The following is a 7,306-nucleotide window of genomic DNA, read 5'->3' as shown; positions in this document are numbered from 1 at the left end:
TCGTTTTAGTTTAATGTGGTAGGATGACGAGGCCTGTTCATCCTGGAGGAGGTGTGCACTCTACCGAGAGTCGTTCTAGTTTAATGTGGTAGGATGACTAGGCCTGTTCATCCTGGAGGAGGGATGCACTCTCCCGAGAGTCGTTCTAGTTTAATGTGGTAGGATGACTAGGCCTGTTCATCCTGGTGGAGGTATACACTCTACCGAGAGTCGTTCTAGTATAATATGGTACGATGACGAGGCCTGTTCATCCTGGAGGAGGGATGCACTCCACCGAGAGTCGTTCTAGTTTAATGTGGTAGGATGACTAGGCCTGTTCAGCCTGGAGGAGGGATGCACTCTACCGAGAGTCGTTCTAGTTTAATGTGGTGGGATGATGAGGCCTGTTCATCCTGGAGGAGGGATGCACTCTACCGAGAGTCGTTCTAGTTTAATGTGGTGGGATGACGAGGCCTGTTCATCCTGGAGGAGGGATGCACTCTACCGAGAGTCGTTCTCGTTTAATGTGGTAGGATGACTAGGCCTGTTCATCCTGGAGGAGGGATGCACTCTCCCGAGAGTCGTTCTAGTTTAATGTGGTAGGATGACTAGGCCTGTTCATCCTGGAGGAGGGATGCACTCTACCGAGAGTCGTTCTAGTTTAATGTGGTAGGATGACTAGGCCTGTTCATCCTGGAGGAGGGATGCACTCTACCGAGAGTCGTTCTAGTTTAATGTGGTAGGATGACTAGGCCTGTTCATCCTGGAGGAGGGATGCACTCTCCCGAGAGTCGTTCTAGTTTAATGTGGTAGGATGACTAGGCCTGTTCATCCTGGTGGAGGTATACACTCTACCGAGAGTCGTTCTAGTTTAATATGGTACGATGGATGACGAGGCCTGTTCATCCTGGAGGAGGGATGCACTCTACCGAGAGTCGTTCTAGTTTAATGTGGTAGGATGACTAGGCCTGTTCATCCTGGAGGAGGGATGCACTCTACCGAGAATCGTTCTCGTTTAATGTGGTAGGATGACTAGGCCTGTTCATCCTGGAGGAGGGATGCACTCTCCCGAGAGTCGTTCTAGTTTAATGTGGTGGGATGACTAGGCCTGTTCATCCTGGAGGAGGTATACTCTCTACCGAGAGTCGTTCTCGTTTAATGTGGTAGGATGACTAGGCCTGTTCAGCATGGAGGAGGGATGCACTCTACCGAGAGTCGTTCTAGTTTAATGTGGTAGGATGACTAGGCCTGTTCATCCTGGAGGAGGGATGCACTCTACCGAGAGTCGTTCTAGTTTAATGTGGTAGGATGACTAGGCCTGTTCATCCTGGAGGAGGGATGCACTCTCCCGAGAGTCGTTCTAGTTTAATGTGGTGGGATGACTAGGCCTGTTCATCCTGGAGGAGGGATGCACTCTACCGAGAATCGTTTTAGTTTAATGTGGTAGGATGACGAGGCCTGTTCATCCTGGAGGAGGTGTGCACTCTACCGAGAGTCGTTTTATTTTAATGTGGTGGGATGATTAGGCCTGTTCATCCTGGAGGAGGGATGCACTCTACCGAGAGTCGTTCTCGTTTAATGTGGTAGGATGACTCGGCCTGTTCAGCCTGGAGGAGGGATGCACTCTACCGAGAATCGTTCTAGTTTAATGTGGGAGGATGACTAGGCCTGTTCATCCTGGAGGAGGTATACACTCTACCGAGAATCGTTCTAGTTTAATGTGGTAGGATGACTAGGCCTGTTCATCCTGGAGGAGGTATACACTCTACCGAGAATCGTTCTAGTTTAATGTGGTAGGATGACGAGGCCTGTTCATCCTGGAGGAGGGATGCACTCTACCGAGAGTCGTTTTATTTTAATGTGGTAGGATGACTAGGCCTGTTCATCCTGGAGGAGGTGTGCACTCTACCGAGAGTCGTTCTAGTTTAATGTGGTAGGATGACTAGGCCTGTTCATCCTGGAGGAGGGATGCACTCTCCCGAGAGTCGTTCTAGTTTAATGTGGTAGGATGACTAGGCCTGTTCATCCTGGTGGAGGTATACACTCTACCGAGAGTCGTTCTAGTATAATATGGTACGATGACGAGGCCTGTTCATCCTGGAGGAGGGATGCACTCCACCGAGAGTCGTTCTAGTTTAATGTGGTAGGATGACTAGGCCTGTTCAGCCTGGAGGAGGGATGCACTCTACCGAGAGTCGTTCTAGTTTAATGTGGTGGGATGACGAGGCCTGTTCATCCTGGAGGAGGGATGCACTCTACCGAGAGTCGTTCTAGTTTAATGTGGTGGGATGACGAGGCCTGTTCATCCTGGAGGAGGGATGCACTCTACCGAGAGTCGTTCTCGTTTAATGTGGTAGGATGACTCGGCCTGTTCATCCTGGAGGAGGTGTGCACTCTACCGAGAGTCGTTCTAGTTTAATGTGGTAGGATGACTAGGCCTGTTCATCCTGGAGGAGGGATGCACTCTCCCGAGAGTCGTTCTAGTTTAATGTGGTAGGATGACTAGGCCTGTTCATCCTGGTGGAGGTATACACTCTACCGAGAGTCGTTCTAGTATAATATGGTACGATGACGAGGCCTGTTCATCCTGGAGGAGGGATGCACTCCACCGAGAGTCGTTCTAGTTTAATGTGGTAGGATGACTAGGCCTGTTCAGCCTGGAGGAGGGATGCACTCTACCGAGAGTCGTTCTAGTTTAATGTGGTGGGATGACGAGGCCTGTTCATCCTGGAGGAGGGATGCACTCTACCGAGAGTCGTTCTAGTTTAATGTGGTAGGATGACTAGGCCTGTTCATCCTGGAGGAGGTATACACTCTACCGAGAGTCGTTCTAGTTTAATGTGGTAGGATGACTAGGCCTGTTCATCCTGGAGGAGGTATACACTCTACCGAGAATCGTTCTAGTTTAATGTGGTAGGATGACGAGGCCTGTTCATCCTGGAGAAGGGATGCACTCTCCCGAGAGTCGTTCTAGTTTAATGTGGTGGGATGACTAGGCCTGTTCATCCTGGAGGAGGTATACTCTCTACCGAGAGTCGTTCTCGTTTAATGTGGTAGGATGACTAGGCCTGTTCAGCATGGAGGAGGGATGCACTCTACCGAGAGTCGTTCTAGTTTAATGTGGTAGGATGACTAGGCCTGTTCATCCTGGAGGAGGGATGCACTCTACCGAGAATCGTTCTCGTTTAATGTGGTAGGATGACTCGGCCTGTTCATCCTGGAGGAGGGATGCACTCTCCCGAGAGTCGTTTTAGTTTAATGTGGTAGGATGACGAGGCCTGTTCATCCTGGAGGAGGTGTGCACTCTACCGAGAGTCGTTTTATTTTAATGTGGTGGGATGATTAGGCCTGTTCATCCTGGAGGAGGTGTGCACTCTACCGAGAGTCGTTCTCGTTTAATGTGGTAGGATGACTAGGCCTGTTCAGCCTGGAGGAGGGATGCACTCTACCGAGAATCGTTCTAGTTTAATGTGGGAGGATGACTCGGCCTGTTCATCCTGGAGGAGGGATGCACTCTACCGAGAGTCGTTTTATTTTAATGTGGTAGGATGACTAGGCCTGTTCATCCTGGAGGAGGTGTGCACTCTACCGAGAGTCGTTTTATTTTAATGTGGTAGGATGACTAGGCCTGTTCATCCTGGAGGAGGTGTGCACTCTACCGAGAGTCGTTCTAGTTTAATATGGTAGGATGACTAGGCCGGGGTGAGAAACATCGACCTTGAGACTTAGAGAGGGCCCTCGAACAATAACCACGACGTCGAACGACGTCTGGTTAAGAGGAGGGTCCCCCCCCCAAACAACTCACTATTCTGCTGGTTAATTACACTTTTTAATGACTTATTCAAACAAGTAACTCACCACGTTGGAACGAACTTCGCGCCCAAATGTGAGGCCTGCACAGACGTGGTTCAGAAACACAATTTACTAAAACACCAAATACACACCTGGAAGGGATTAACGGGAGGGTTTCAATACCAGTCATTCACTCGATAATCAATTTAACTTTATAATGTTCCAACAACATTAAAAAATTCGTCTAAAACAATAACAAAGTTAACGACATAAACAACAACAACAACAACAACAACAACAACAACAACAACAACAACAACAACAACAACAACAACAACAACAACAACAACAACAACAGAGTTGCCAGATTTTAAAAGTGTAAATTAAATATCGTGTTGGATCCTCAAAATTATCATGTTTTTGTAAACGATTCCTCCGAACCGGGTTAAAAAAAATATTTCCGGTGTTGACCCACAATGCACAGCGACACGTTCAAATTTGCACCCGGACAACCTCCTCCGCTCTTCCTCCGGAACCTCCTTATTCTTCACCTCTTCATTTTCTTCATTTCCTTCGCCATCTTTGGCTTCCTTCTTGCTCGGACTCGCATTTTCACTCTCGACTCCCTTCCTTTACCTCTTGTCGTTCTTCACCTTCCGCTCCATTTGTGCCTCACCCTCTGTGCTTTTCACATCCTCACAAGCAGCCACCACGTGCTTCAACTCCTCCATGTAATGGAGGCCACATTCATCAGGCCAACCAAGGCCATCATTTTGGGGCCAACCAAAGCCATCATTTTGGGGCCAACCAAGGCCATCATTTTGGGGCCAACCAAAGCCATCATTTTGGGGCCAACCAAGGCCATCATTTTGGGGCCAACCAAAGCCATCATTTTGGGGCCAACCAAGGCCATCATTTTGGGGCCAACCAAAGCCATCATTTTGGGGCCAACCAAAGCCATCATTTTGGGGCCAACCAAAGCCATCATTTTGGGGCCAACCAAAGCCATCATTTTGGGGCCAACCAAAGCCATCATTTTGGGGCCAACCAAAGCCATCATTTTGGGGCCAACCAAAGCCATCATTTTGGGGCCAACCAAAGCCATCATTTTGGGGCCAACCAAGGCCATCATTTTGGGGCCAACCAAGGCCATCATTTTGGGGCCAACCAGGGCCATCATTTTGGGGCCAACCAGGGCCATCATTTTGGGGCCAACCAAAGCCATCATTTTGGGGCCAACCAAAGCCATCATTTTGGGGCCAACCAAAGCCATCATTTTGGGGCCAACCAAGGCCATCATTTTGGGGCCAACCAAGGCCATCATTTTGGGGCCAACCAGGGCCATCATTTTGGGGCCAACCAAGGCCATCATTTTGGGGCCAACCAAGGCCATCATTTTGGGGCCAACCAAAGCCATCATTTTGGTTTGTTTGATCGAAGGTAGCTCTCTCTCATGAATCACGTTTCCTTTTGGTGTGAAATGATCATTCAATTTACCCAGCACTGTGTTGAAATGATCGGCATTTGTGTCACACCTCTGACACCAGGTGTCACACCGAATTGTCCGTAATGTGCGTACTTGTTGGCTTGTTTGCTCACGCGATCCACACAGTCTGACGACGCGCCATGACCCAACGAGGGGTTGACTCGAAAGCCTCTTTTTGTTGTGCACCCTCGAGGACTTCGCGGACAACCAGGGAATTGCTAATCACAGAACAAACATCCATTGACACTGCAGGGTTACATGACTTTTACCATGAGCTTGTTGTACTTATAATCTCAACACATTTTCCCCTTTCAGATCAATGCGAATCAATGATAAATCGATTGAATGATAAAATAAAACCTAATGGGTCAGGGTCACGTGTCCGATCAAAGCGGGACGTCTTGGTACCCGGTCATTACTGCATCAGCAGTTACTGCACAAAGTGGCAGTTCTAATTACGTGTCTTATTAATTACTGAACACACCAGCACACGAACACCACACAAAAGAGGTCCTGGCGAGGGTGTGCAATGTCTGATTGCACTTTTTCTTGTTTTTAACATGAAGTGGATGATTGGTGACGTGTTCATCTGAGTTTCACTTCAAAACAAAGCGGGGAAAGTGAAACAATTATCTGTTGGGGAGTCTCATTGTTGAAGTGACAAGAATGTGAAATAAAATGTTTTCGAATTAAATTAAGGTTTTATAAATTCTTTTGATGTGCAGAGGATGGTTTCGATCCATCGACCTCTGGGTTATGAGACCACCACCATTCCGCTGCGCCACTCTGCATCACCTAAGTATTTGTTATAACTTTCCTCACTGCCAATTAAACACAGTCTGAATGAACCAACCTGTTCGGGTTCGGGATATTTCCTTACCTGGTTCATCTTACCTGTGCTCAGGGACATGTTTTGTTTTGTAAACGTAGAATATATTGTTTGTACGAGCAGGATCTCTCGTCTGGGTACCCTTCTCGGCTCACATCTGGTTGTGGGCAGCTCAACGGATGGCGGGATTGGGGCAAAGCCTTCGGGTATGCCAGGTGTTGGTTTAATGGTTAGGGTGGTGGGCTTGGTTTACTTGGGTCCTGAGTTCAAATCCCACTTGGCTGTTGAATTAATACCAGGTGGGGTTGACTCGGGCTGTCATCCTTCTGAGGTTGGCAAAGTGATACCAGCTTGCTGGGATGATTGAGCCGTTTGAGTATCCTGTGTCAGAGTGGTCACCTGTCCAGGATTGTGTCCAATAACCCAGGAGACTGCTGTAGCACCACTGATGCTCTCTCTGTACAGTGTGGTCTTCGTGGATGGATCATAAAGGACACGCTTAACAACATGACCATAACAACATAACAACTCAGGGACGTGAACTCTCATGAGCACCTTACTAATTAAATAATTTATCGTTAATTATAACTTCTTTTAATTGAGGAAAGTGTGAAAATGTAAAATATAAAACTGAATTCGTGTTTGTTTACTTGTTTACCAGCAAATACTACCTGTCACTTTACTGATGGGAATATTCAAGGGGAGAGGGAGAGGAGGGATGGGAAGGATAGAAGAGAGGATGGAGGTGTTGGGGAGAGGGGGAGGAGAGAGAGGGATTGGGGTGAGAGAGGCAGAGGGAGAAGGGAGAGAGGGGAGGGGGACAGGAGGGGGGATCCAGGTCGATGTGATGCCCAGTTTAACACCCATCCGGGACACAACACACACATTTATGAATCACCCTGCCTGTGAAACACCGGGATGACAGTTTATAGCTGGGTCGGGATTCTAAACCCAGGCGAGACAGCTGAGAGTGAGCAAGCGTACATGTGCATTAGTGCAATATTCACGAAAAACATTCCTGCACAAAAAGTTCCCGCACACACATGTGCACGCCCCAGTCTGCTCACACATGTGTACGCCCCCACCCGCACACATATGTCCACGCCCCCACCCGCAGACACATGTGCACGCCCCCACCCTCAGACACATGTGCACGCCCCCACCTGCCCACACATGTGCACGCTCACACCCGCACATACATATGCACGCTCCCACCCGCA

Source organism: Eptatretus burgeri, unplaced genomic scaffold, assembly GCF_056783735.1.
Source record: "Eptatretus burgeri isolate ZD-2024b unplaced genomic scaffold, Ebu_testis_v1 Ebu_testis_scaffold_3165, whole genome shotgun sequence".
NCBI classification, from domain to species: Eukaryota; Metazoa; Chordata; class Myxini; order Myxiniformes; family Myxinidae; genus Eptatretus; species Eptatretus burgeri.
This window is presented reverse-complemented; position numbering follows the sequence as displayed.